The sequence below is a fragment of the Thermobia domestica genome, chromosome 5 (assembly GCF_964235325.1).
Source record: "Thermobia domestica chromosome 5, izTheDome1.hap1.1, whole genome shotgun sequence".
Lineage (NCBI taxonomy): Eukaryota > Metazoa > Arthropoda > Insecta > Zygentoma > Lepismatidae > Thermobia > Thermobia domestica.
The window spans coordinates 41,498,471-41,525,380 of NC_137458.1; positions in this window are offsets into that span (position 1 = coordinate 41,498,471).

The window sequence follows — 26,910 nt, forward strand, 5'->3', positions numbered from 1 at the left end:
TCCCGGCGAAATTAAAATACCGCTAATTTTACAGTAATTATGTGATATCTTCAAATAGATAAAAGATAATCGAAATGTGGAACAAGAGCGCCCTAGACAATATTATTTTACATGAGAAACCGTTATCACGACTCACTTATCTGCTTTCGATTTCGAGCCATTTTGAAAATCGGCATTTATTTTCGCGTTTCTAAACAACTGAAAACGGAAAGCCGCTAGGTGACTTGTGATAACGGTATCTCACGCAAAATAATATTGTCTAGGGCGCTCTTGTTCCATATTTCAATTATCTTTTATCTATTTGAAGGTATCACATAATTACTGTAAAAATTAGCGGTATTTTAATTTCGCCGGGATGAAGGCTCTTAATGACGTATATTGTGTAATAACTTGCATGTTTTAACTTTTAATATGAATCATATAACACTAAAACAATATTGAAGAACTAAGTGAATTAGTGTTGCCCACAAGATTTCGAGAAATTTGTTGTCTCGTCTCGTAAATAAGATAAGAAATGGTCATGTTTCTAGTCTCGTCTCGTCTCGAATTAAAAAAAATACACTTCTCGTCTCATGCGCAACACTATTCATGAATCACCATCAATTTTGGCCAGGATGTATAGAAAGTCAAGAGTTAGGAATCGAGCTTATTGAAGGAGGTGACATTCGAACCGGAAATGGTTGAAATAAACCATTTCCGGTTTTGACGTTGATCACTATATAGCAAAAACGTTAATAGATAACGAAAAGTGGTCTCTTACAATCCATTAGGCATTCCAAGAATGGATTTCATCCCTGTCCTTAACTCTCTATTAAAACCGGAAGTGGTAGAAATTTGCAGAATATTGATCTACATAGAGTAAAAATGATAAAAGATAGCGAGGATAATTCTTTAGAAATAAATTTAGCGTTCTAAAAATCGGTACCATCTTCTTTCTTAACCTGGAAGTAGCAGAAATCAACCACTTCCGGTTTTAATATTAATCGCTATAGACTAAAAAAAATGGTGATAGATCGCTAGAAGCGGTTTTATTCATTTAATTAAGCCTCCTAAGAATATATTCGATCTCCATTATAATATGGGGGGCGCGGTGGCTTAGTGCTAGAGCGTTCACTTCCGGTCCTTGGGGTCCCTGGTTCGATACCAGCTCGCGCCGTGTGGACTTTGTGGTAAACAAAAACCGTGCTCGTGGGTTTTCTCGGGTTCTCCCGTTTCCTCCCACTTTCTTCATTTCACACATCTCTCATCATCAACGTCTCCTTTAGCCTAACCGGCATAACCGTGGGACGTAAAACTTAAAGATTTCATTTTCATTTTTTCCATTATAATATATTTACTATAACCGGAAGTAATATAAATATTCTACCACTTCCGGTTTCAATATTGAGGAAATATCTCACCATCTAAATTAAACTCCTTTATGGCGTGTCACTCCTACCTACTTAAGTTGACAAGGTGATAACGAAATCAGATGATATTGAAAGAGAATTTACAGGGTGTTTCAAAACAACACCGACAACGAATGGGAGGTGATTCCTGATTCCAAGTTAAGATAAAAAGTACAGACCATCCTGGATGCACAAATGCTTCCTTTCGGAGTTATAGGCTGCCGAAAACATGAAAAACTGAATTTTAAAGGTCCATAGCACCAAAACTATGACATCCACCGTAGTCGGGTCTATATACTTCACGTAGAAACTAATATATGCGCTATCCAAAAATCCTAAGGTACTCACGCGACAGTTTTTTTTAATAGAAGAAGTTTCGCTACTGGCATATAATTTGAATTACTCTCCAACTGTTTTTATTAAAAATGTTGCGGAAGTACCGCAGAATTCTGAAACTTTGATATTCGGATAGGGCACATATTAGTTCCTAAGTGGTCTTGACCCGACTACGGTAAGTCCCATAGTTTTGAAGCTATGAACCTTTAAAGTTTATTTTTTCATGTTTTCGGCAGTCTATAACTCCGAAAGGGAGCATTTGTACACCCAGATTTGATCTATACTTTTTGTCTTATCTTGGTGTCAGGAATCACCTCCCAAACGTTGTCTGTGTTGTTTTGAAACACCCTGTATTTCGATATGCAACAAGATTTCGGACCTAATACATTGAATGGTAATGAAGGTAATTACTTCAAGCAGTATTTCTGACTTTTGATGAACTGCTGCATTGACTATTCAATCGCCCATAAAGTTTTAACGACAACAGTTCATTCTGAACTACTGAATGGAGAAGAGCAGAGATGGCGTGGGTCAATGAAATCTTGACCCATAACCCACTGACCTCCCACTCACCGTGATCCACGATCCACCAGACCCACCATCCACCGTGAACCACAACCCACCTGACTCACCAGCCACTGTGACCCACTATGACCCACCTATCCACCAACATCCATCGTCATCAACTCTGAATTATGATCCACGCCCTCGTCTCAACTCAAGAATTTTCACTTGTAATAAAACAAGACTGTGAAATTATCACTCATCGGAGCTTGAATATATACAGTCAATCGCTTAAACACCTCTCTGTTACAATACCGATGGATCTGATGGTCATTTGCAAATCGATATATCAATAATGACGTTTAAATTTTGGTCATACTATATTTTACACTCCGATTCCAGACGTCTCCAGATCGACAAAAAAAAAAAAAAAACTACTTGGCATAACAGCCCTTTCTGTGGACCTGATAGAGGTCTGCACCGGCCTGAATTTTTAGCCCAAGCCCGTGAATTTACAATGTTAGGCCTGACCCGAGTCCGAAATATGTTTTAGCATTTAGGCGCGAGCCCGATCCGAGCTCTTATGGTAATCAAATGAGCCCAAAATAAGCCCGAATTACAGAAACTTAATAATCAAAACAAAATTGTCTTTTTATTTACAGCAATTAGAGGTTTAATTTTACAGTTGTGCTTTAAAAGTTCTCCAGAAAGAATGGTGCAATATATATCGTTGTACAGTATATTTAGAAAGTTAGGCCCGAAAAGGCCCGATAAATATGGTTGTATATTTAAAAATTCACTGCCCGAACCCGGCCCGGGCCCGAAGCAATATATGCTTTGTATGCCCGAGCCCGTGCAGACCTCTAGGACCTGAGCCGTTCCAAACCATCTGTTAGCGCTCTGGTTGAATTATATCCAGCCCAGCGACAAACATGCCGTTAGCGCGCTGCGTCGCGTCGCCCTGTTTCTCACAGGCGTATTCAGTAGCTTTCTTGACTTAGTGGTCGTCACGTCTTTTATTCACATGACTCCTCAGTTTGCCTCACAACACTGGATGGACTCCGTACATTTGGAAGTACCGACCGGGAATCGAACCAAACCGAGATCATGCGGACGCGAGTCCAACGCTCTGACCACTAAACTACAGTGTTCCTCCAGATCCACAATACCTATAATAATTACCAAATCTAAAAGAAATTAATCGGAAACAAATGAAATTTCTACTTTTACCTCAAGCACTTATGCAATTTAGGCTAAAGAAGAAGGATAATTAATGAAAGGGAATGATCATGATGCAATTAATTGAAAATGATAATGTGGAAGGAAACAGAAATCCGAAAATACACACGGATAGGCGCCCACCTGGATTTTTTTGTTGGGATGGGTCCAACGTTTAGGGCCTCCAATACTACAAGACATTTCGTCTATGTGCTACTGAATCGGTGTTATTCTCACGTGAACAGACGATAAGTAATTATCAAGTATTGTTCCCTATATTCTCAGCAAAAATGACAACTAGATCGCTTTGTAAGTACGCTACATCAATCATTTCTGTGTTAATCAAGTACGCTATAGTTTTAAGAAAGTGTACAAATACAGGGTGTTTCAAAACAACACCGACAACGTTTGAGAGGTGATTCCAGACACCAAGTGCTTCCTTTCGGAGTTATAGGCTGCCAAAAACATGAAAAACTGAACTTTAAAGGTCCATAGCTCCAACACTATTGGACCTACTGTGGTCAGGTCAAGATTTCACTTACGAATTAATACGTGCCCTATCCAAAAATCCATGTTTCGGAATCCTAAGGTACTCACACAAAATTTTTTATGGGGAGTTTGGCTACGGGCATTTAATTGAAAGCTCTCACCAACTACTTCTATAAAAATTGTTGCGGAAGTACCACAGAATTCTGAAACTTGGATATTTGTTTAGAAAACACTAGTTGCTAAGTGAAGTTTTGACCCGACTATGGTAGGTTCCATAGTATTGAATTAAAGATCAGTGTTTCATGTTTTCGGCAGCCTACAACTCCGAAAGGAAGCATTTGTACACCCAGGTTGGTCTACGCTTTTTGTCTTATCTTGGTGTCAGGAATCACCTCCCAAACGTTGTCGGTGTTGTTTTGAAACACCCTGTATATATGGAGTCACCAAGTTTTGGGGGGAGTCCGGATCCGGTGGACACCCCCGTAGGTGTGCTCCTGCCCAAGGACATGATGTTAACACCACAAACTCGTGATCGACAAGAGGCGGACGTTCTATCATTTATTGAAGTTAACTGATTATTGAACATTTCTCAGTAACTTGATTTACCCCTAATTTTCGTGATTGCATTCTTTTACCACGTAGCTCAACACGGCAGGGGCACGACTATAGAAATTAGAGCGCTTTGCTTTGGTGCGTGGGGTCCTTGGTTCAATCCACGACCAAGTAAGTTTCTGGTGGACAATATCTTGTCCTTGAGTTTTCTCCTGTACTCCAGTTTCTTCCCACATTGTCATTCCACCAATCATCCGTCTCCCTGAGTCTCATGAACATAATAGTGGGTCGTTAAATTGAAAGATTTCATTTCATTTACGAACATAGAAATATCGAGGACAAGTAAAGTTCGGTCAAAGCTTTTCCACCTGGACCATCACTATTGAACAAACAGGCTTCATACACATGAAAAGTAATGGAAAATACTAATTCTGATAATTAGCAACACTTTATGGATGGAAGGAAAAAGAGAGAAAGGAAAGAAGTAACTAAATCAAATGAACAGCAGATCAGGAAATTCGTTGATACAGAATACATAAAATAAAGGAAACAAGAAGGGGAGAAAGAGAGAGATAAAGGAGGGAAGGAAGGAAGGAAAAGAGAGAGAGAGAGAGAACTTTTATTCAAAATGGGAAATCAACGCCTACATGTTAGCAATTTGGCCTTGATATTGGATTCAAATGTTTCTGAACAGTATTTTGACTGCATCACATAAAAAAGAGTTGTTTAAAGGATTTATGTATTATTTTTTTTCCACTTTTCAAGCTCAATAATTCAATTATGAGTGTACTGAGGCATGTGGCGCAGTTGTAGAGCGCTTACCTCTAGTGCATGGGGTCCCTAATTCGATCCCCGCCTAAGTAAGTTTGTAGTGGACAGGATTGTGTCTGTGGGTTTTGTCAGGGTACTCTCGTTTCCTCCCACTTTCTTATTCCACCAATTCTTCCATTATCACTCACTTGCCTTAATCATCCGTCTCCCTTAGCCTAAAGGGCATAATTGTGGGAAGGGAAGGTAAACTGAATGATTTTCAATTATGAGTGCAAGAGTTCATAGAATAGGATGTCTATGAACTAAAAAAAAAAAAAAAAAAAAAATTACCTTAAGGTCTGAATTATACATTTTAGTCTAAAAGAAACTGATAACGAAAATGTTTTTTTACGCAAGAATGAATGGAATTCGATTGTGGGGGAAAACGGGAGAACTCCGAAGAAACTCAAGGACGCGATATCGTCCATCACAAGCTCACATGAGCTGGAGAATCGAATCAAAAATAACCACTCAACCACTGAAACCCAACGCCTCTACCTATGGATGAAAAAAAAAATACATATAGTTACAACATTGTTTTCATTTTAAACATTAAAATGCAGTACTCTAACAAAAATTTACTCATTTACTAAATAAATAAGATTAGTAATTTTTACACTTATAAACATAAAATACATCCACAGTACAGTTTGGAGAAATATTCTGCCATCGGAAATAAATACAGTGAAGTCTCGCTAGTCCGAACTAAGTGGGACCGAACCCTGTTCAGATTGCGTGATTGTTCGGATTAGCTGGAATAACAGTAAAATCACGGTTTCCAGCGGGTGAACGGGTCTATTATGTTCTAGTACATAGCGTATAATCAGTGGCGTATTTACGATTTTGTTTCGGGGGGGGGGGGGCTTTGCCTACAAATGTGAAAATTCTACAAGATATTTCATATACTTTACTATAGTAAGATTTCGGGGGGGCTTAAGCCCGGAAGCCCCCCTAAATACGCCACTGCGTATAGTATTTCAAAACATGTTTTCTGACTACAGTATATGTACTGTCCTGGAAAAAATGTTGGAAAAACTTGATGCTTTTTTTTTCCGCGTACAGTACGTAATATTTATGAGACGATGGTGAAACTAGACGTCGTCCAATAGACTCTCTTCACTGTGACAGAAGACAATAACTGAGTTCATGTCTTATAACAAGTAATAATAATAGTGTACTATGGTACGTTCGGTTTTATGTTAGAGTGCAGTACTTACTCTACTACTTTACTGTATTTCACTCATACTAAAAATATAAGTTTCATTATTGTACAGTATGTACTGTATTCTATTTCAAACTTGTGTAATTGTCGTAATGTGGCTTAAGGCCTAAATACAGGTATTAAAGAAAAAAACAGTATTTAACGGAAGTTTACTTTGTTTTCTATGAAAACATGCGCCCATTTTTATCCTTTTAGTTATTAACTTCCTAAAACCGTGTATTTTCGCCACAAAAAATAAAAATAAATAAATAAAATTTTTCTCCCGGATGTCCGTTCGAATTACCGGGACTCCACTGTGTCTAATAAAATCCTCTTCCATGTGCAATCACTCATTTTAACCGTAAAATTATATTTAAAAAAAAATGAAAAACTGTTCTAAACCTGCGCCTTTTATCAGCAAGAAAAAAAAAAAGAAAGAAAAAAGCTATGGGAATTCTCTTCCTATGTAAAGCATTCAATCCAATTCAATCCAACCCAACAACATTTTGATTGATCCGAAGCCTATTCTAAATCAAATCCTAACATTAGAATTCTTGTATGTATCAAAATAATTTTCATACATAGATAGTAGAAGACTAATCCGTATTTCTTTAACAAGTTGCTGACATATAAGAAATTCCCGGTTCTTTAAAATTGAAACTTGTGAATTAACCAACAACTTAACGCAAAAATGTGAGGGCAATCCTTAATTCGTTGGAGACAGTCCAACATCTGTCAGCAGACGGAATAGCAACAACATCTGTTGGGCATATTCTGTGTTCCCTTGGAAAATTTTCTTGTGCACTTTCTTAGAACTTACTGCCACTATTCAAACTGTTCTTTTTTATATACTTTTTAAAAACTTTTCTTTTCTTTTGCCCTTTGCTAAGTCAGAATTTTTATTTATATACATGCAGTGTCAGTGACCACGGAGACGCGCATCCCTCCGAGAACTTTATGGAATTCCTTTGTGATAACTCATGCATTAATAGCTCGACTCTCTCTCGGCATTTTCCACATAAAAAAGTTCTATAATGTACGTATTATGTTGTTTCACGAAACCATATGTATTTTGAATAACTAATCAGGAGAAATACTAATATATAAAGTAGAAAAAAACATATACATATTACAAATAGTTTCCATACAATTAGTTTTTAATATACATATTTTATTGCATTAATGTGTCAGTAATATGAATACAGGGTGGCTATAAAAGTACAAGAACAATTGTGGTATCAGATATAATATTTTTCAAGGCTGTGCTGAGGTAGAGGTGGAACAGTGATTTGATTGATTGGGATTTAATAAGAACATCAGCGGCGTGGCTATGTATTCACGGCATGATAACCCTAATGGCGAATGCATGCTTGTCACAATTTTTCAGAAAAAAAATCTATAATATCAAAAGCCATGGTGATTAGAACGAAGGGATCGGTGTCAAATATAGAAGTAGGAGGGGAGAAAATAAAACAGGTGACTAGTTTTCGATACCTGGCTAGTATTATTAAATGTGAACGTGAAATAAAAGCAAGGATAGGAATAGCGAAAAATGTCTTTAGCCTCTTCACGGATATGGCATCAAATGATGCCACATATTTATCGGGATAATAATCGTTTTTTTTTGTTTTTTTTTTTTTTTTACGAAGAAGAGTGCGAACTGAAGGCAAGTAAAAGCAAGTGCTTGAGAATATTATTTTTACTTACCTTCAGCTCGCACTTTTCTTCGTGAAAAAATTCGGATTATTTTCCCGATAAATATGTGGCATCACTTGATGCCATATCCGTGTAGAGGTTAGGAGGAAGAAAAGTAATTTAGTTGGCCCTTGATACAGAGTTGAGAAAAAGACTCACAAAATGCTTAGTGGAGTATTGTACTATATGGGTTAGAAACATGGACATTACGAAAAAAAAAAAAAAAACGATTGAATGCTTTCCAAATGTGGATGTGGAGAAGAATGGAGAGAATTAGCTGGATCGAGCAGAAAACGATTAAGAGAGTCTTACAAATGGTGGAGGATAAAAGAACAATTTTAAATATTCTTAATAATAATAATATTATTATTAATAATAATAATAATAATAATAATAATAATAATAATAATAATAATAATAATAATAATAATAATAATAATAATAATAATAATGAACTGTATCATGTGGGACATGCTAGAGGGTACGGTAGCAGGAAACAGAGAGAGGGGCGAAGGAGACTACAATTGATGGACGATATCAAAACAGAAAAATCATACGTGAAGACGAAGAGGTTAACGATAGTCTTTTCAATACAATACCTATGATGATATCTATTTATTCTTGTACGATGTTTAATAGTCTTCGTGAGCAACGTGCACGGGATCCCGATTCGAAGCCTGGTGGGAGAGTCTAGAAATTTAAACACATTAATTGATTTGGATTCCATCTTTAAATATAGGTTCATGTCTCATATAGTCTCTGTGCTGGAAAGGGACGTTAAAATATAACGAACCAAGCGCTAACCTTCAAGGCCAAGTAATCTTCCCCCACGCTTTGGGATGCACGCGAGACGTATCTTGTCTCGAAAATACGTAGTGAAAACGATGTCTCGTCTCGAAAGATATTTCTGTTTCTGTTCAAAAAGGTCCGCTTCATCTCGAATCTCTAAAATATTTTATCTTGTCTCGTCTCGTGCGCAACAGTGATTGGTGCAATTTTCACACATAAGTTTCCTCACATTCAATCTCAAATGAAACAACTACGTACAAATTTCATTCTATTTTAATCGCATTCACTTTGTCAGTTTCTGCAACTTTTGTGATCAAAAATAATTACGAAAGAAGAAAATTCTAACTAGAACCGTATTATCTGGGTTTTCATTGGACCATTGAGCATAGAAGATGGGCAAGATCCTATAAAAATAATCTCTAGAACATTGTTTTCTATTTGGTGGTCCGCGGATCTCTAGAGGTTCGCGGAATTACAGTATTTACATCTCACAGATTGTATATTTTGCAAAACTAGGATTTTATTGTAACCTTTTCGATAACACAAAATAATGGCATGACGTTATTCCTTTGTCCGTAAAAATTGAAACCAACTTCATCTGAAAATCTACATTATCTTCTAGTAAGCCACCTAGTGGTCTCATGTGTAACTAATTCCAGAATTTCTTTTTCTGTTCTGAACTTAATATTTAATTGCTGAATATTTAAGTGCAGCAACGTTCACGTCAATTCGGCAAACTTAGTAGCTATTTGCAATATCGAGATGTAAACGCTTGTGACGGTTGTCTTAATACAGTACGTTACTTGTTATGTCTATATCCTGTTCATGCTTTAAGGCATTCATTGTACAGGTAGATGTTTTGACGTATCGTTAAAATAAAGGCATGTAATCATGTACTTGGTAAGTTGGCGGTTAGTGAAATCAACAGTCTCTATCAAACAAAACAGTGATATGACAGGACTAAGGCATTAATAAAATTTTATTTATTTATTTATTGAACAAATTCCCAGATACAGAATAACTTTGCCATTTTACACAGGAAAATGTTAACAAAAGAAAGAAAAAAACAAGACAAGAATAACAACAACATAAAACAGTGTCAAAAAAGAGTGTAAAAGTAATATTATTCCGTCAAAACTCGTTTAATTGCTTTTTCAAAAACACCGGGTAGCTCGAAAAAAATGTCCACATCAGTTGTTACTTGATTATAACAGTTTGTAAAAAAAGAGACCTCTGTATAATTGCCAGCCTAAGACGGGCAAGATGGAATAGATGGGTATTCCGGGTTATGCGGGAAGGGACACGTAAGGATAGTTTCTGAAGTTATATATGTATATCCAGGCGCGGATCCGAGGGGGCTATAGGGGCCATAGCCCCCACTTGACGCTCATGTATACAGTGGATAAAATGGGCTTCAATTCTGCTATACACTGGATAAAGCTACAAACTATGGTTTAGTCCCTCCCTTGATCATATCCTGGATCTGCCACTATATATATATATATATATATATATATATATATATATATATATATATACTGTATATATATATACTGGCTCTGGGTAAGCCAAGCTGAAGGTGGTAGCCTAATCATTTTTCTAACATTGAAGTAATTTCAGGAGTCTACAGATGAAGAACTGCTGCAAGAAGTTGATCATATTATTGTTGAGGGCCTGAATGATTTAGCAACCAGATTCACATATTGATTTCCCCCATCTGATTCTAAAAACTCATGGATAAGAAATCGTTCCGAGTGTGAACTGGAATAATGAAAAACTTTGTTTAAGGAAGAGTACGGTAAGATGTTACTTGTAATGGCTCACTTAACCCTTATCCGGGCATGCTATTTTTGTAACGTAGACTGCAACTGGGGCCTTACCAACTCTATTAGCCTTACCAACTCGATATGTTCATAACTTTAACTTCAACTAAAGATAGAAGAATTCAGAATTTTATGTCATCGAAATATTTATGGTTATTAAGAAATTCGAAGAAAAATATGAAGCTACTGGGCCTGGGAGGGTTAAAACATTTCTGATAGAATGCATACCTTTCCAGTTTTGGGTGAAGGTATTTTCTGAGTATAAGAGCATAGACGAAAAACCACTGAAACACCAAGTTGCATCCTATAGCACAAATCTTTGTGAACGAATATTTTCAATCCTTTGTTTCTTGGAAAGCGAACCTGAAGTTGTCTCGGTGAAAAAAAAAAGGTCCTTCTCCATGACATCTAGAGTCTGGCGTACATTTTATGTCGTATGCTTATGATATAAATATATACTGACCCGCCAAAACATGCTGACTATATACCTAATGCCTTTGACTCGCAGCACAGCAGCAACGCTGTTTGACATAAAAGCAATGTGGCCTTGGAGTGGCTGGAAACATGTTACACCACATCTACACACACAGGTCATGTAAAATTCAATGACATCCCGAAGGTATTCAGTTGGGTTAAGATCGGATGAATTTTGAGGTTGTTGCAACAATTGAAATTCTCCAGTATGCTCCTCGAACCACTGCAGCACAACGTTGGCATTGTGACGAGGAGCATTGCCCGACTGAAAGATGCGATTGTCAGTTGAAATGGGTGTACATGATTAGCACCGATAGCTACGAGCCGTCATAGTGCTCTTCACACGCACTACTGGACCAATGGATAACTATGTGGGATTTTTTAAACTCGAACTGGCCAGTTGTCGTCTCACTGTGCATTAGTCAAGCAGCTGTTTTCCTGGAAGACGATTTATTCTGACTCGACCATCGATGTAATGAAGGCAGTATCGAGGTTCATCGGACCATGCAACGTTGTTCCGCTGCTCGGTAGTGCAATGACGATGGGTATGTAATCAACGATGCCGTACGGCTACCATTGGTAGAGGTGTAAGACGTCGGCTGTGAATGTTCATATGAAGCAATGTACGGTGAAATGTGTGTTCAAACACACTCATACTTTGTCAACTGTTTAAATTTGGTGTTAATTGTGTCAAAATTTGCTTCCCGTTCTGTTATACCAATCTCAACACTCTACAACGTCCGACGCTTTTAATGAGGTGTGACCGCCCACGTCTTGTCGTTTGATGCTGGTTTCACCGTCCTTTTACAACCTTTGAAAGACAATAACTACGGTAGCTCGCGAACACCTGACAAGTCGTTTTGCTTCCGACATGCTCGTTTCCAGTCATTTGACCTCTATCAAATTTTGATTTATCACCTGCCTTTCCCATTCTATGCATAAGGTTCATACTGACTGATCAAGTGAGATTCCCAGCACCATCTGGCAACCGGTTTTGTTGTGTGTTGTGACTTCTCGTCAGCCCAAAGATTTCATTCAAAAAGTAGCGGATGGTTATTTATTTTTTCCTGGTCAGTGTAGATTGGTAATTGAATTGTTACTACCTCTCAACTACTACTTCAATGCAAATATTGATATTTAAAGGTGTAGAACTCGTAGCTTTGTGTAAAAGTAAAAAAAGGGTTCGCTGAAGTAATTAGCAATCACTGCCCCAGAACATTGAAAACCCCTGTCTTACAGAATTAGGTGGATGCTTCCCCTGCATCTAAGATGAGACAGAAATTATATAAATCGCTGACAGTGCTGTAGGGGAAAAAGAAAGACACTGTAATTGGATAACTTTCACCAGGGCCTCTGTGTGGAAAGAGACATAAGACGCAAGATAGCGAAAAGGCTATTGAACTATTAAGATATTTTAAACCTATGTTCTTCATGCCGATAATAGAACATGAGGTATTTTATGAAATAAATAGATTAAACCCAAATAAAGCTACAAGCGACGAAATTCCAATTGAAATAATCAAGCAGAACAGCCAGAATTTAGTACCTATACTCACATACCTATTTAATGAAAGTCTCAATACAGGAAAATATCCAACAAAATTAAAAGAAGCTAAAATAAAACCAATCTTTAAACAGGGAGACAGAACATTGATACAAAATTACAGACCGATATCACTCTTACACCCAATAAATAAAATATTTGAGAAACTAATTAAAAAGAGACTAATAAATTTCTTGAACAAACAGCAGATACTAAGCCATGAACAACACGGTTTTGTAACTGGAAAAAACACAACTACGGCAACATATACGCTTATTAAAAACATACTAAAAGGGCTAAATGATAAAATACTAATCTTAGGCATTTTCTATGATTTAAGCAAAGCTTTCGATCTAGTTAACCACAAAATACTCTTACGAAAACTTGAGCATTATGGCATAAGGGGGAAAGTGCTACAGCTGATGGAAACCTATTTACAGGGGAGGACGCAAGCAGTTGAAGTCTCCCACATACAAAATGGGAATGTAAAAACATATTTATCAAACCCAAGACAAGTCCGCAACGGCGTGCCTCAGGGCTCAATATTAGGTCCAATCCTATTTCTACTGTATATAAATGATTTTCCTGGAATATTGAAGAATGTTGAAGTAATTTTATATGCAGATGACACAAGCGTAATTGTAGAGGGTAAACCGTAAGTGAGCTAAGGAACAACACATGTAGAGTATTGGATCAAGCCAAAAAATGGTTCGAAAGTAACTGCTTATGCATAAACAACACAAAAACAAAATACCTACTTTTTCACACAAAACAAAACACGAAAATAAAAGAAACCAAAAATAAATTGACCAATCTAAAACTAGATTTCACCCATGAAATTAAGTTTTTAGGATTACATATAAATGAAAATCTAACTTGGGAAACCCACGTTAAAGAAATAATATTAAAATTAAATTCCAGACTTTATGCACTCAGGATACTAAAAGAAACGTTAAATACTAAAGCTTTGATCCAAGTATACTACGGGCTTATACACCCTATACTAAATTACGGCATCATTTTCTGGGGCAAATCTTCAAGCAGCAAAGCAGTCTTCATGAAACAGAAGCAAGCAATACGGATAATATTTGGTCTACACATGAGAACATCATGCAAAGAAAAATTTAAACAGCACCACATCCTTACCCTACCATCTATTTATGTATATGAAACTGCAATCTATGCAGCTAAACTGAAAGATGGAACCCAAATAAATCAAGTATATAATACCAGACAACAAAATGAAAGAAGACAATATTTTACAAAACTAGCATTAGTACAGGAAGGCCCAAGCCATATGGGAGTACAAATTTACAATAAGCTGCCCAGAGAAATAAAAAATGAAGAAAATATAAATGTTTTCAAAACGAAACTCAAGAGATTCCTGGTGGATAAAGTATATTACAGCGTAGCAGATTATCTTTACAATAATGTATATTAAATAGTAGTAACATATTTCTTTTTCTAAGTGTATTTACTGTAAGAAAGAGGACTGTCTGAACCCTCCAAATACCAAATGTATCTTGGTTTCAAATGGAGTAAATAAATACAATACAATACAATACATAGCCTCGCTGCTGAAAAGGATGTTAAACTTAAAATCAAGTCAACTCAGTCAACTCAGTTTGATCTATGGTTTCGGAGTTTCGCTATCAAAAAGTTATGTGTGAATCAGTGGCGAAGCGTAATCCCACAAGTAGGGTAGGTCCATAAATTAATAACACAAACAACATTTAATGAATCATAAAATGTTTAAAATTGCATTCAGAATTCTATTTTCCTTAGCGAGTTAAACCAAAAAAAAAACTATTTTAAAGAACTTTCTTAGAAGTATTTCTAACATTGTTTAGAGTTAAATTTATGTGCATGTATACATAGTAGTTTTTTTTTGTTTTTGTTTAACATGAAAGAATGAATATTTATATAAGCAATAGTAGACGGAAAGTGTTCAATTATTATTATTATTATTATTATTATTATTATTATTATTATTATTATTATTATTATTATTATTATTATTATTATTATTATTATTATTATTTTATTATTATTATTATTATTATTATTATTATTATTATTATTATTATTCGACAAATATTTACATGGAGGAAAACACGCAATGTACATTAATGGAATATTCCCATTTAATTCCATTACAAATATTTTGAAGTGCAGTTCATATTATCTTCTGATTGGGATTTTTAGGGGGGGATGAGAGGGATTTTCTCCACACTTGCTGTTTTCATTTTTTGCATATTTGAAATTGGAGGAAGAGAAAAAGAAAGTACATTCTTACAGTTAACTGTCAAATTTCTTGGATAACAGTTCGTTATTTGCATCTCCCACTTTAAAGAAATACAATACTGCATTTAATTAATGCATCACGTGATAATGACTTCACTAGAAATGTTAATGCTCAGAAGGAACTTGATTTGAATCAACGCAAGATATTTAATATTGTATTCATGCAGTGGCATATTTAAGGGAGTGGCTTCCGGGCTTAAGCACTCACTGAAATTTTATCGCAACTTTTTATTGTTTAATATACTGTATATTGCAGAATTTTCACATTTCCAAGAATAAAGTTAGCAAAACCCCTCCTGAAACAAGCAAAGTTCCCCGAAACAAAATCGCAAATACCCTACTGATTCTATGAAATGGAAAACTCAACTAAATTTACACGTATTATTATTCTGTACGGTAGCGTTTGAATAATTTATATATATGTTTAATGTATCAGATTTATATTCTACAAGCTTATGGTCCAGGCCCTATGTAGAAAAAAAAAACAACTCCTCTATATATACTTAAATTAAACAAATTATCACTAATAGAAACACATAATTGTACACACAATATATTAAGGAAATCATTTTATAATATATTAGCACTGAAAGATGCCTTCAACGCTAATAATAAACTCCCAAAGGCGAGCCTTCGCACCTTCCCAACAATGGGTGCAATTCCCAGCGGTAATAGCTTCGCTCCCTGAGCAGCATAGCCCGTAAGCCTATCTAGCGAGCTAATAAAAAATTAGTGAGGCTCAGACTGAAGGTTCTCCTAGTGTTTCCAATCCACTATTTTGTTACCAAAAAACCGAAATCTTGAAGTATTGACTTGATTTTATTTAAAAGAAAATACTAAAAAATATACTTTAGAAAACAGGGTAGGCCCGGCCTCAAACCACATAATACGCTTCGCTACTGGTGCGAATAGTTAAAAAATAATACAAGAAACATAGTCCATGACGTACACCCATAAATTACTGTACTGACACCTCCAAAAGAGAATATCATTTTAAAATTTATTCAATAATTCTGATACAATATCTCCCTCTCCCTACAGTACTACTTGGGTAAAATGTGTTGGTCCTCTTTTTCCGGGTTTTGTATCTTCTAACACGCAGTTCCCTCTCAGCTAACGTTCCAATCCTTTCTCTTCCTCTTTTTAATGAATTATTTCTGGATTTGCACAAGTTAAGTTTAGGGTAGGCGAACCTGAGAAATGTGAAATAAGATATATTTTTTTAAAAAAAAGTCTAAACTGGAAACACTATGGGTAAGTTAAGTTGAATCTAGGGATGGGCAAAACCGTTTTATTCTAGAAACCGGAAACCGATTTCTAAAAAACCGAAATCCGAAAAACCGGCATTTCAGTTTTCTACAAAACCGGTTCGGTTTTTCACCGAAACCGGTTTCGATTTTATCCAAAAACCGGTTCGGTTTTTCACCAAAGTAGAGTTTCGTTGTTCTCCGAAAACCGGATCCGTTTACAACAAAAGCAATTTTGTTTTTAAACATATTGGTTTTTAAGCAGATCGGCTTCTGTTTGAACTTCCTTTTTATGAGAATAACCAACGAAACATTCTGGTCAGAAATAGAACCAGTTTTGGAAAACTGAAACTGGTTTCGGTAAAAAACTGAACCGGTTTTTGGAGAAAACCGAAACCGGATTCAGTGAAAACCGAACCGGTTTCGGCGATAAACCGATTTGTTGAAAAGTTTCAGCAAGCGGTTTTGGTTTCCCTAAAAACCGGTTTTTCTGCGCACCAGTAGTTGAATCACTTCAGTTTTCATGCTTTTCCTTGCTAAGGTAGAAACGTAACGTACTTTGAGCTTTATTAAAAATTTACATGTGGCAAGTATCGATTACTTACATGCAAATTAGATGTGACACATGCCAGTTTTTTTCTTCTCTCTTACGCTTCTCAGTTCATATAGCTGATGGCTTGATCGCTGTCCGAGTTAGAAAATACAGCTAAAAATATCGTATTAAGTGGTTACATAGTTAAATACAGACATTATCTAGAAATGATTAATTCTTTGTCAGCTGCTATAAATATATATATACTAATACAGCGTTGTATCATCGTGTATGTGAGTAAACCCACTGATTCACTCTCAACAGATTTTCGAAGCTTTTAGGCATATGAACTTAAAATTGTATGTAAATGTTCTTTTTTGACGGGGGAGACATGAATTTGATTTCCGGTGGGAGTTAGTGTAGTTCGGTCCACACTGTTGGAAAGGATGGTAAGATTAAATCCAACCAAACAAATGTTGTTGACCTCGGGTTGGGAATGAGACAGGGAACTGCTAAATCCAACCCATGTAAGGGATTAAAGGAAAGGGTGAATAATTTTCCCTCCTTCGTTCAACAGATCTCCGAAATTTTCGATCCTATAAACTTGAAATTTTTTGTGTGTATGTTCTCCTTGAAGCTTAGACTGCGAATAAGACTTTTTTTTTTTGACGGAAAGAGAGAAAGAGGAGGCGGAAACTTTTGTTTATTTGTGTACAAGATCTAAAAGACCGTTGCGCGTAGGAATTTGAAATATTGAAATACTGTGTTTAATGGCTACGATGATGCTGTTTAGGCAAAAAAAGACGGATAATTAAGGCAAGTGAATGATTATGGATAAAATGGTGGAATGAAAATGTGAGAGGAAACGAGAGTGTCCCAAGAAAACCCATGGACATGATATTGTCCACCAGGGAACTGTCCCTAAGTCAGGGAAAGTAAAAGAAACTGAACCTTTCTTCTTAGTCTACTCATTGACATCTAACAAATCGTGGGGCGTGCGAAATTGAATTTTGTACAAATAGTCTACTTAAACCCAAGGACGCCGATTCTGGGGGGGGCGGGGGCCCGGCCCCCCAAAGCTGATGTAGGCCCCCTATTGTATTTATGAATATACAATATTTGACATAATTTAAATGCAATTTGTCTTAAAATCCTCATATATAGGCCTATACACCTTCTGCATCTGAATGCCGAAGGGCGTTATTATTTCAATAGACGTAAGAATCCGTTATTAGTACCGTGTTAACTCAGAACATTGCCGATTGTTTACCCCAATGTACGCCTTATTTCGTGTCCGTCTAAGAACACTTTGTTTTGTAAGTGTAATTTCAGTATTTATGATTCCATGGGTACTAAATCAATACCAAGCATGGCGCAGCGAAACACGCTACGGCTTGAGGAGGACTGACTGCAGAAGACAAAGATGTTTCATTTGTTCCACATTTTCTATGTAATATCAGTGTAGGTTTTTTTTTTTTTTTTTTTTAAGCCACAGTTCAATGATTGTTTGATTATCTTCTCATGGACTAAAACTTTTCAGTTTGAAACTTGATTTCAACTTTGGAGATTCTCGTTTTTTACATTTTGTCTTTTTATCTTCATCTTTCACCTTGGTTATTATTATTATTATTATTATTATTATTATTATTATTATTATTTGCTTCAGCAATGTGTAGTAATATTTGAGTTCGTGTAATACAGATGATGTAAGCAGTTGCAAGATTTATTACAGGTTTCATTACGTAAAAGTGATGAAAAACGACTGGAAGCATCGAAATGTAGGTGTGGAGAAGGATGGAAAGAATTAGTTGGGTCGAGCGAAAAACGAATGAGTGGGTGTTAGAAATGGTGGGGGAGAAAAGAACACTTTTAGATATTGTTAAGAAGAGGAAGAGAAACTGGTTGGGACATTGCCTAAGAAGAAATTGTATCATGAGGGACGTCCTAGAAGGTATGGTGGCGGGAAAGAGAGGGTGGGGACAAAGGAGACTACAATTAATGGATGATATTAAAACAGAAAGATCATACGTGAAGACGAAGAGGTTAGCGGAGGACCGTGGAGCATGGAAGCTTCTCAGCTGCTGCAAGAGACCTGCCAGTAAGGGCAGAATACCTATGATGATGATAAGTAAGACTTGGCGTAATTATCTGTACGTGTTGGTAAATACGCCACTTTGTAACACTTGTTTTCTTTTACCTTGGATACAAAATAGAAGTGAGTGCTACATTTTTTTCTACATGCGGAAAAGGCTACTCTGCAACGCACATGTCTTGTTCTTTGTGTTTCATGAAAATTAAGGCCATAAAAAATAAAATAAAACATCTTTAACATGGCGTATTTACCTGCACCTACCTTATAATTCCCTCCATTAATAACTTACTGTTTGTGTGCTGGTTAAGTAGCATAGTCAGAAGTTTGCCAATTAATTGCAGTAATTCATATGTAAGTAACATGTAATTGATGTGTAAATTAGTGGTTAGTGTATTCCTAATCTTATACAGTTTAACAATTATGAATGTTCAAATACTATGTGGACACTCTATATCGAAAGCTTTTTTTTTTTTTTTTTTACACTTCTGTCTCCTCCCCCACCCACATCGACTGTTATGATTTCGCATCCTGCGCACTAACATCTCAATTTCCTCATTTTAATTTCACCTTGAAGCGAAAGTTATAGAGAATGTGTTTAATGCCACCAGGCCACGTAAAATCCGTCATAACTTTTTTTTTCTGGTTCTTAATGCATCACAAAACAGAAGTCCCTCCTTGTGTTTGAATTCGTAGCTAACTCAAAAAAGTATATTACTCTATTACACTAAAAAAAGTATTTGAAAATAAAATATCTGAATAAGAACATTTTACCCTTCAGTTTGTAAAGTAATATACGTTTTTCTCACATTAATTCACGAAATTGGCTGTTTTCTTATACTTTTATAATAAATTTTGCGATAAACTTTACATTGGTTATGTTTATTTAGTATTATGATTATTTTAATCTATTTTTCTGTTGCTTACCTATTACTTTTACTTATATTTTACTAAACTTATTCATCTACTAATCTTTTCTTTATCAGTCCAACTATGATTTCGAACTTGTTTTTAACTTTCGAGCGGCGATAGGACAGAAGAAAGTATGGTGATCGAAAAAAATGCCAATATTTCAATGGATTTACATGTTTCATGGCTCCTACATGCTGTAAAAGAGATTTTTGAATCTCTGTCCGTCTGTCCATCTATCCGTTTCTCTGTCAATCCGTTCATCTATCTTTTGTCTGTCAGTCTGTTCATCTATCCGTTTGTCTCTCCGTCCGTTCATCTATCCGTTTGTCTGTCCGCCCGTTCATATATCCGTTTATCGGTCAGTCTGTTCATCTATCCGTTCGTCTATCCATTCGTTCATCTATCCGTTTGTCTCTCCGTCCGTTCATCTATCCTTTTATCTGTCAGTCGGTTCATCTATCCATTTGTCTGTTCGTCCGTTCATCTATCCGTTGTCTGTCAGTCCGTTCATCTATCCGTTTGTCTCTCCGTCCGTTCGTCTATCCTTTTATCTGTCAGTCCGTTCATCTATCCGTTTGTCTGTCCGTCTGTTTATCTATCCGTTGTCTGTCAGTCCGTTCATGTATCCGTTTGTCTATCCATTCGTTCATCTATCCATTTATCTGTTCGTCAGTTCATCTATACGTTTGTCTGTACGTCCGTTTATTTATCCGTTTGTCTGTTCATATATCCGTTTGTCAGACCATCTGTTCATCTATTCGTTTGTTTGTCTGTCCGATGTAAATATCTATCCTCGCCTAGAGATCACTTTGTTCATCATACCCTTATCAAATTTTGAACTTAAGGTTTTTATAAGATTCTACAAGGGCTTTTTTCTCGAATTTTCTACATAACCCAAATAAAGCAGCAGTTTGATGAAGGATATATATATATATATATATATATAAAGAACTTTGATTTTCTCAGAAACCACTCTAAAGATGTTGTTTATATCTGCTACATCAATATTCCATTAAAGCCCTATACTAGACTCTATGATATAAATCATTTCTCTAGAAAAAATTCAAAAGAGGTACCTTACTCTTGGAATAGGTACTTTCTACTGATTATCTCAAAAATTACTCGGGCAATTTTGTTCATATTTCATTAAAAAATGTTCCATTAACAGCAGCACAAGAGACGTGATGTTATTCTCATAAAAATAATCCACAAGGATAGTTTACTCTTAAAGGGTGAATTCAATTTCGGACAATTTTCAGGGAATTTTGTTGATAATTATTTCATAAATAAATACGTATTTCATTAATAACTCTTTAATGCCGTGAAAATCAGTTCTCATGAAAATATCAACAAGGATTTGTTTATTTTTTTTTTAGGGGGGAGGGCCTTCTTAGGACGAAATTTTTCGATAACATCTTATAACTTTGTTCGCATTTCACAAATAAATGTTTCATTAATAACTACAGCATACTCGAATTAGTTTGAGAAATTGGAACGAGAGAGTTAAGTGTAGTGAACCTGTACCTTGTATTATATTTAGTTTCCAACTTGGCAGTCATTTAATCAGAAACAAGTTTTAGACTATTGACGTTCATTACAATGGGACAAATAGAATTATTGTCCTGTAATTAATCAATCAATCAATCAATCAATCAATCAATCAATCAATCAATCAATCAATCAATCAATCAATCAATCAATCAATCAATCAAAATCAATCAACCACTTTCGGAAGTGTGAGCTATCATCATTTGCCGTAGAAAAAAAAAGTCTATGGGAATATTTGACGCAATTGGGAATCTATATGAATGATTGTCTAGCAGAAACCTTTATACAGTTCGTACTTTTATTTTAAGCGCAGAATAGTTCATACTCTAGTATAGGTAACAACGTGTAATTTCTAAGAATCAAATCAGTTAATAGAAGTTCATGAATTGATCCATAGCTAATATAAACTCAGAATTAACATTCCCTACAAGACTGGTCCATTTAATGTAGAGTGGCATATTTAATGTAAATTTCAAGCGTGGATGGTTGACAGCATCTAAATCCCTGTACCAGGACCCTACTTCAAGTACAGATATTAAAATAATAATAATAATTATCATTAATAAGTTGCAGTAAATAAAACAACTATATTGCTAATATCAAAGAACTATAAAGATATTTATATTCTTTATGTTCATATAGTTTCATAAGCTGCCTGTTTAGAGAGCTATTTCTAAGCACGTCATCATGCAAATAGAAGTAAGTTCCTCTCTTTGCATGACGTGGCTAGTTTCTCCTTAACAAAAGCGAAATCAATTTTTTATCCTTGATCTATGACATTTCACAATTTTCCTTCCTCATCATCATCGTGTCAGAGACAGGTATCACTTGTTTTTTCGTTTCCTTTTCTTATAACACTTATGCCACCCCGAAAGAAAAAAAGAAATTACAGTGGCGGCTATTAAGGAAGGTTCAGAGTTATTTGCGACTTAGAGAAAATCCCTGTTCAAATGCGTCAGTTGCAACCATTTATGGGTATCTTTAAAAAACACTTAAGATACGGGCGTTATTTGCGACTATGTAGAACTGTAGATTCAATTCGATTGCGTTCGATTCATAATGAATCCATCTCAATTTGATGCACTTTTTCCGCGTTAAGAATTGAAATTAACTTTATTCTGTTATTTAAGTAATTTACATTGAGAAGGTATGCAATTTTCTATTCTGTTGTGGAGTGGAAACGGCAATTCAGTATCTCTGGATTAAAGCCAGAATATAATTAAACTATTCATAGATTTGTGTGCCGTGACGAAGCGAATACGATATTTAATCGTACTTGGAACAATGGATCCAGAGTGAAACCATGAATTTCTCCACTGCAAGGCATGTATATATAACCACTCTCTATTCCGCTTGATATACCACTAAGGAAATATACTAAAATCTCAGCCAGATACTGAATGAGATAACCGCATCCCCTGTATGTTCTAGATTTTATGCCAGATGTTTTTCGGTCGTTCTTGGATGAGACATTTGGAAAGATGTCAGGGAATAAATTATACACTTTTATAGTCCCGTGGAGAGAGAGAGAGAGAAAGGGAGGGAGTATGTATACTTGCTGAGTAGTAGGTTATGAAATGAATATCTCTTCTTTTTTCTAGTGTCGGCTCCAGACACTTAGCAGACACTGATAATTCGCAGAATTGAGGTAGGACTTTAATTATTTTATACTTTTTAACAGAACAGTAATCTACTTAAAAATCAATAGTACTCGTATGTTAACAATAGAGATATAACTACGTTATTTTAATCTTACTCTAGATTAAAGATATCATCAACCTATTTTCCTGTCATTGCTAAATATTATCATGTTCTTATATCAATTTAACCCACAAATCCCCAGTGCATCACAGGTATTACGTTGATTTCCCGTTGACTTTATAAAGATCACGTCAAATGTTTTACACAAATACCCATTGCACTTTACAAGTCACACATAAACCTTTGTAGCAAGCTTTGTTTCGCTCCTTTTCTTCAGGTTTTAGCAATTTTATTCACCTTTTCTTGTCAGTAGGTGCATGTGGCTCGTGTTCTCGAGCGCCTTTCAGCTTCCGGATATATTTTATTTATTCTTATGATGAGTAATTTTTTAAATCCCTAATAATTTATTTCTCCTGTATCTAGAAGGGTCAGCAATTACTCTCGTAAAATAGTAATTGTTCATGTACTAATTTAATTGTATAAACTACGTTTGTTTCTCGCTGAGTTACAGGTGTCACATTCGGTTTCCAATTCATTCGAAAACATTTTTTTCGACATTTCTATCATCTAAGGCCTTCACTTAGTGAACCATAAAAGTTTTGTTAAAAAATTCTTACTTGAACTATGTTTGGGTTTTTGTGGGTTAATGTATCTATACAGTAAAATTTATGTAGACCTATGGTGACCTTCACTATAAACTCCATTAAATCTACAATCTTATAAAGAGGTGTCTGAAGAGTCCCACCATAGGCAAAAATCACTTGTTCAATGAGCTTTCCGTTGAATTCTACACATGTCTATAGGCAAAATTGCAAGTAGTTGATCACACTTGGGACACAATCTTGACCAAAGTTCTTGTACAAAGATGAACCATATCGGAAATGTTCTCACTGTACAAAATCGACATTCGGGTTGGCGTCGATTAAACTCACTGACAACATGTCGGTGTGAGTAATCTTCACGCTCACAAGGTAATATTATTTTTACACATTCGTCCTGTGACAGATCATTCATTCAACAAGAAAACAAAATAACATAAAATAATAAGTAAATAAATAAAATAACACAAAATAATAAATAAAATAAATCTCACCATTTTGTCTCTCGTCCTAGATTTTTCAGATACTCTGTAGATACAAATTGAATAAAACAATAGAGTTATATATTCTCGGTTCTACCAGGTCAAATTAAGCCACAATCACATAACAAAGATGACCAACTTAACAGGTTTGACAACAAGCGCCATATTATCTGCAAATCGTATACATCTAATCATTCTAACTCTTTTACACTATCTCTTCTAACAACCTCCTTGTAGAACTCCCCTTCCAATTGCACTTTCCTCTGTCAGTTCCTCCCCTATCTTAACACTTACTTGTTGTTTCATATACAAGGTGTATCAAAACAACACCGACAACGTTTGGGAGGTGATTCCTGACACCAAGATAAAACAAAAAGTATAGACCAACTTGGATGCACAAATGCTTCCTTTCGGAGTTATAGGCTGCCGAAAACATAAAAAAAAAAAAAATGAACTCTACAAGTCCATAGTTTCAAATCTATGAGACCTACTGTATTCAGGTCGACACTTCACCTAGGAACTAGACTATAATGTGACTCTGTGGAGAATTGCACGCACAGAATAGTATGTATGTGGAGAATTGTACGCACAGAATAGCATGTATGTGGAGAATTGTACGCACAGAATAGCATGTATGTGGAGAATTGTACGCACAGAATAGCATGTATGTGGAGAATTGTACGCACAGAATAGCATGTATGTGGAGAATTGTACGCACAGAATAGCATGTATGTGGAGAATTGTACGCACAGAATAGCATGTATGTGGAGAATTGTACGCACAGAATAGCATGTATGTGGAGAATTGTACGCACAGAATAGCGTGTAATGCCACTTTATCTTGCAGTCTGCCTTGTAGATTTTGAAGGGTTTCGCTTGAACATCTCCCTCACATCATCATCCAGCTTTTCCTCTGATACCCAAGTCGAGGGCCTACCTGAGCTCTTAATGTCTACATACTTTTGGTAGTCATGAATTTTCTGTGGTAATTTTTAATTGTTTTTGCATCCAGAACAGCTTGTCTAAAATGTTGACCCTTCCACCACCGTTGGATCTGAATTACAGACTGCCACATCTCAAATCTTGCTGTCACATCTCAAATCAATTTTGGCTCTTCCCTCAATGTTTTAACGTCCTAACATCTCTGTGGCTTCAAAGAAACAACAAAAAATTCACAAGATCTGAAAAAGAGGGAAAAATGACATACTTCAGTTTATGAAACAATATAACTTTCATTGCTTTCTACAGATAATGTCAATAGAAGTTCACAATTCAAAATAGGAACGTACTTTCCGCTTACCCTGTACATATATTTTAATTTTAGAAATTTCTTCTCTAGCTTTGATTAGTGTGGTTTTTTCCTCTTATTATTTTTAACCTTCAATGAACTAGTAGCATTGCCTTCACAAACGTTATGCTCAACTTGCTTTCTACAGTGGTCGATATGGTAGTACCATTACCACGCCTTTTATAGGCACACATTTTGTGGTGCGAATTTCGGTCGAATCGTAGAATGCACATTACAGGTGTTCTCCACGCATTTGTATTGTGAACTGAGCTTGGCCTCTGAAATTGAATTATTTTTCTTCCTAAAAACTGCTCATTTTAACTTTGGAATTACGTATAACTTGAATAAAATGTGCCCAAAGCAAACTAATTTGTGTTACACAGTGATGCTATTCTAATTTGTAAACAACCGGTTCTGTATATATATATATATATATATATATATATATATATATATATATTGGACTTGAGTTTCGCGTCCCGTCAGCACAGAGACTATATATATATATATATATACAGGGACGTACACAGGGGGTGGGTCCTGGGGTTCCGGACCCCCCGAAATTTCGAATTTTGTGTAACTTTAGCCTAATTTTAGGGGCAATTTTAGGAATTTTAATATAAAATACTCTCAGATTGAGTTTGGACCCCTCCCGAAATAAATTCCTGCATACGCTACTGTATATATATATATATATATATATATATATATATATATATATATATATATAGAGAGAGAGAGAGAGAGAGAGAGATAGAATAGATATAGATATAGATATAGATATAGATATAGATATAGATATAGGGTGTTGCAACAGAGAAGAGTCATATATTGAGGAATGATAATATGGTTCATGACAAGTAATCGTTCGAGATATTGCGTACACATGGCATTGACAATGCATATCTCCGGAACTAATGAAGATATCGGAGTCATTTAAAGACAGGTAGGTAGCATATGTAATAAGCATTAGATACGTATCACATTCATTACACTCACAGATCCCAGTAGTTCGGGCAAAATCCCGGAATTAATATTCAAATTTCTGTCTGCCCATTGAATTGAAACAATTGAATGTTGTCACTTTCACAACAATGCAGGTAAGCGGAAAAAGTACAGAGATGTTTTGATATATTGTGTTTGACTTCTTCCTTTGACTCTTGGCTAGGTCATGTGTTGTGTGTGTATGTGTTTTTGGGAATAACAAACGGTTTGGCGAACTGGAAATATTTTAATAGTTGGTTCTAGCGAACCGGCTGAATAGCACCACTGGTGTTACAGTTTCGGCAGTATACCATTATCTTCATCAGGCACACTATTAAAAGTACGGTACAAGGTACTAGGTGTTTGATGAAGACAATGATATATTGTTGAAACTGTTGATGAG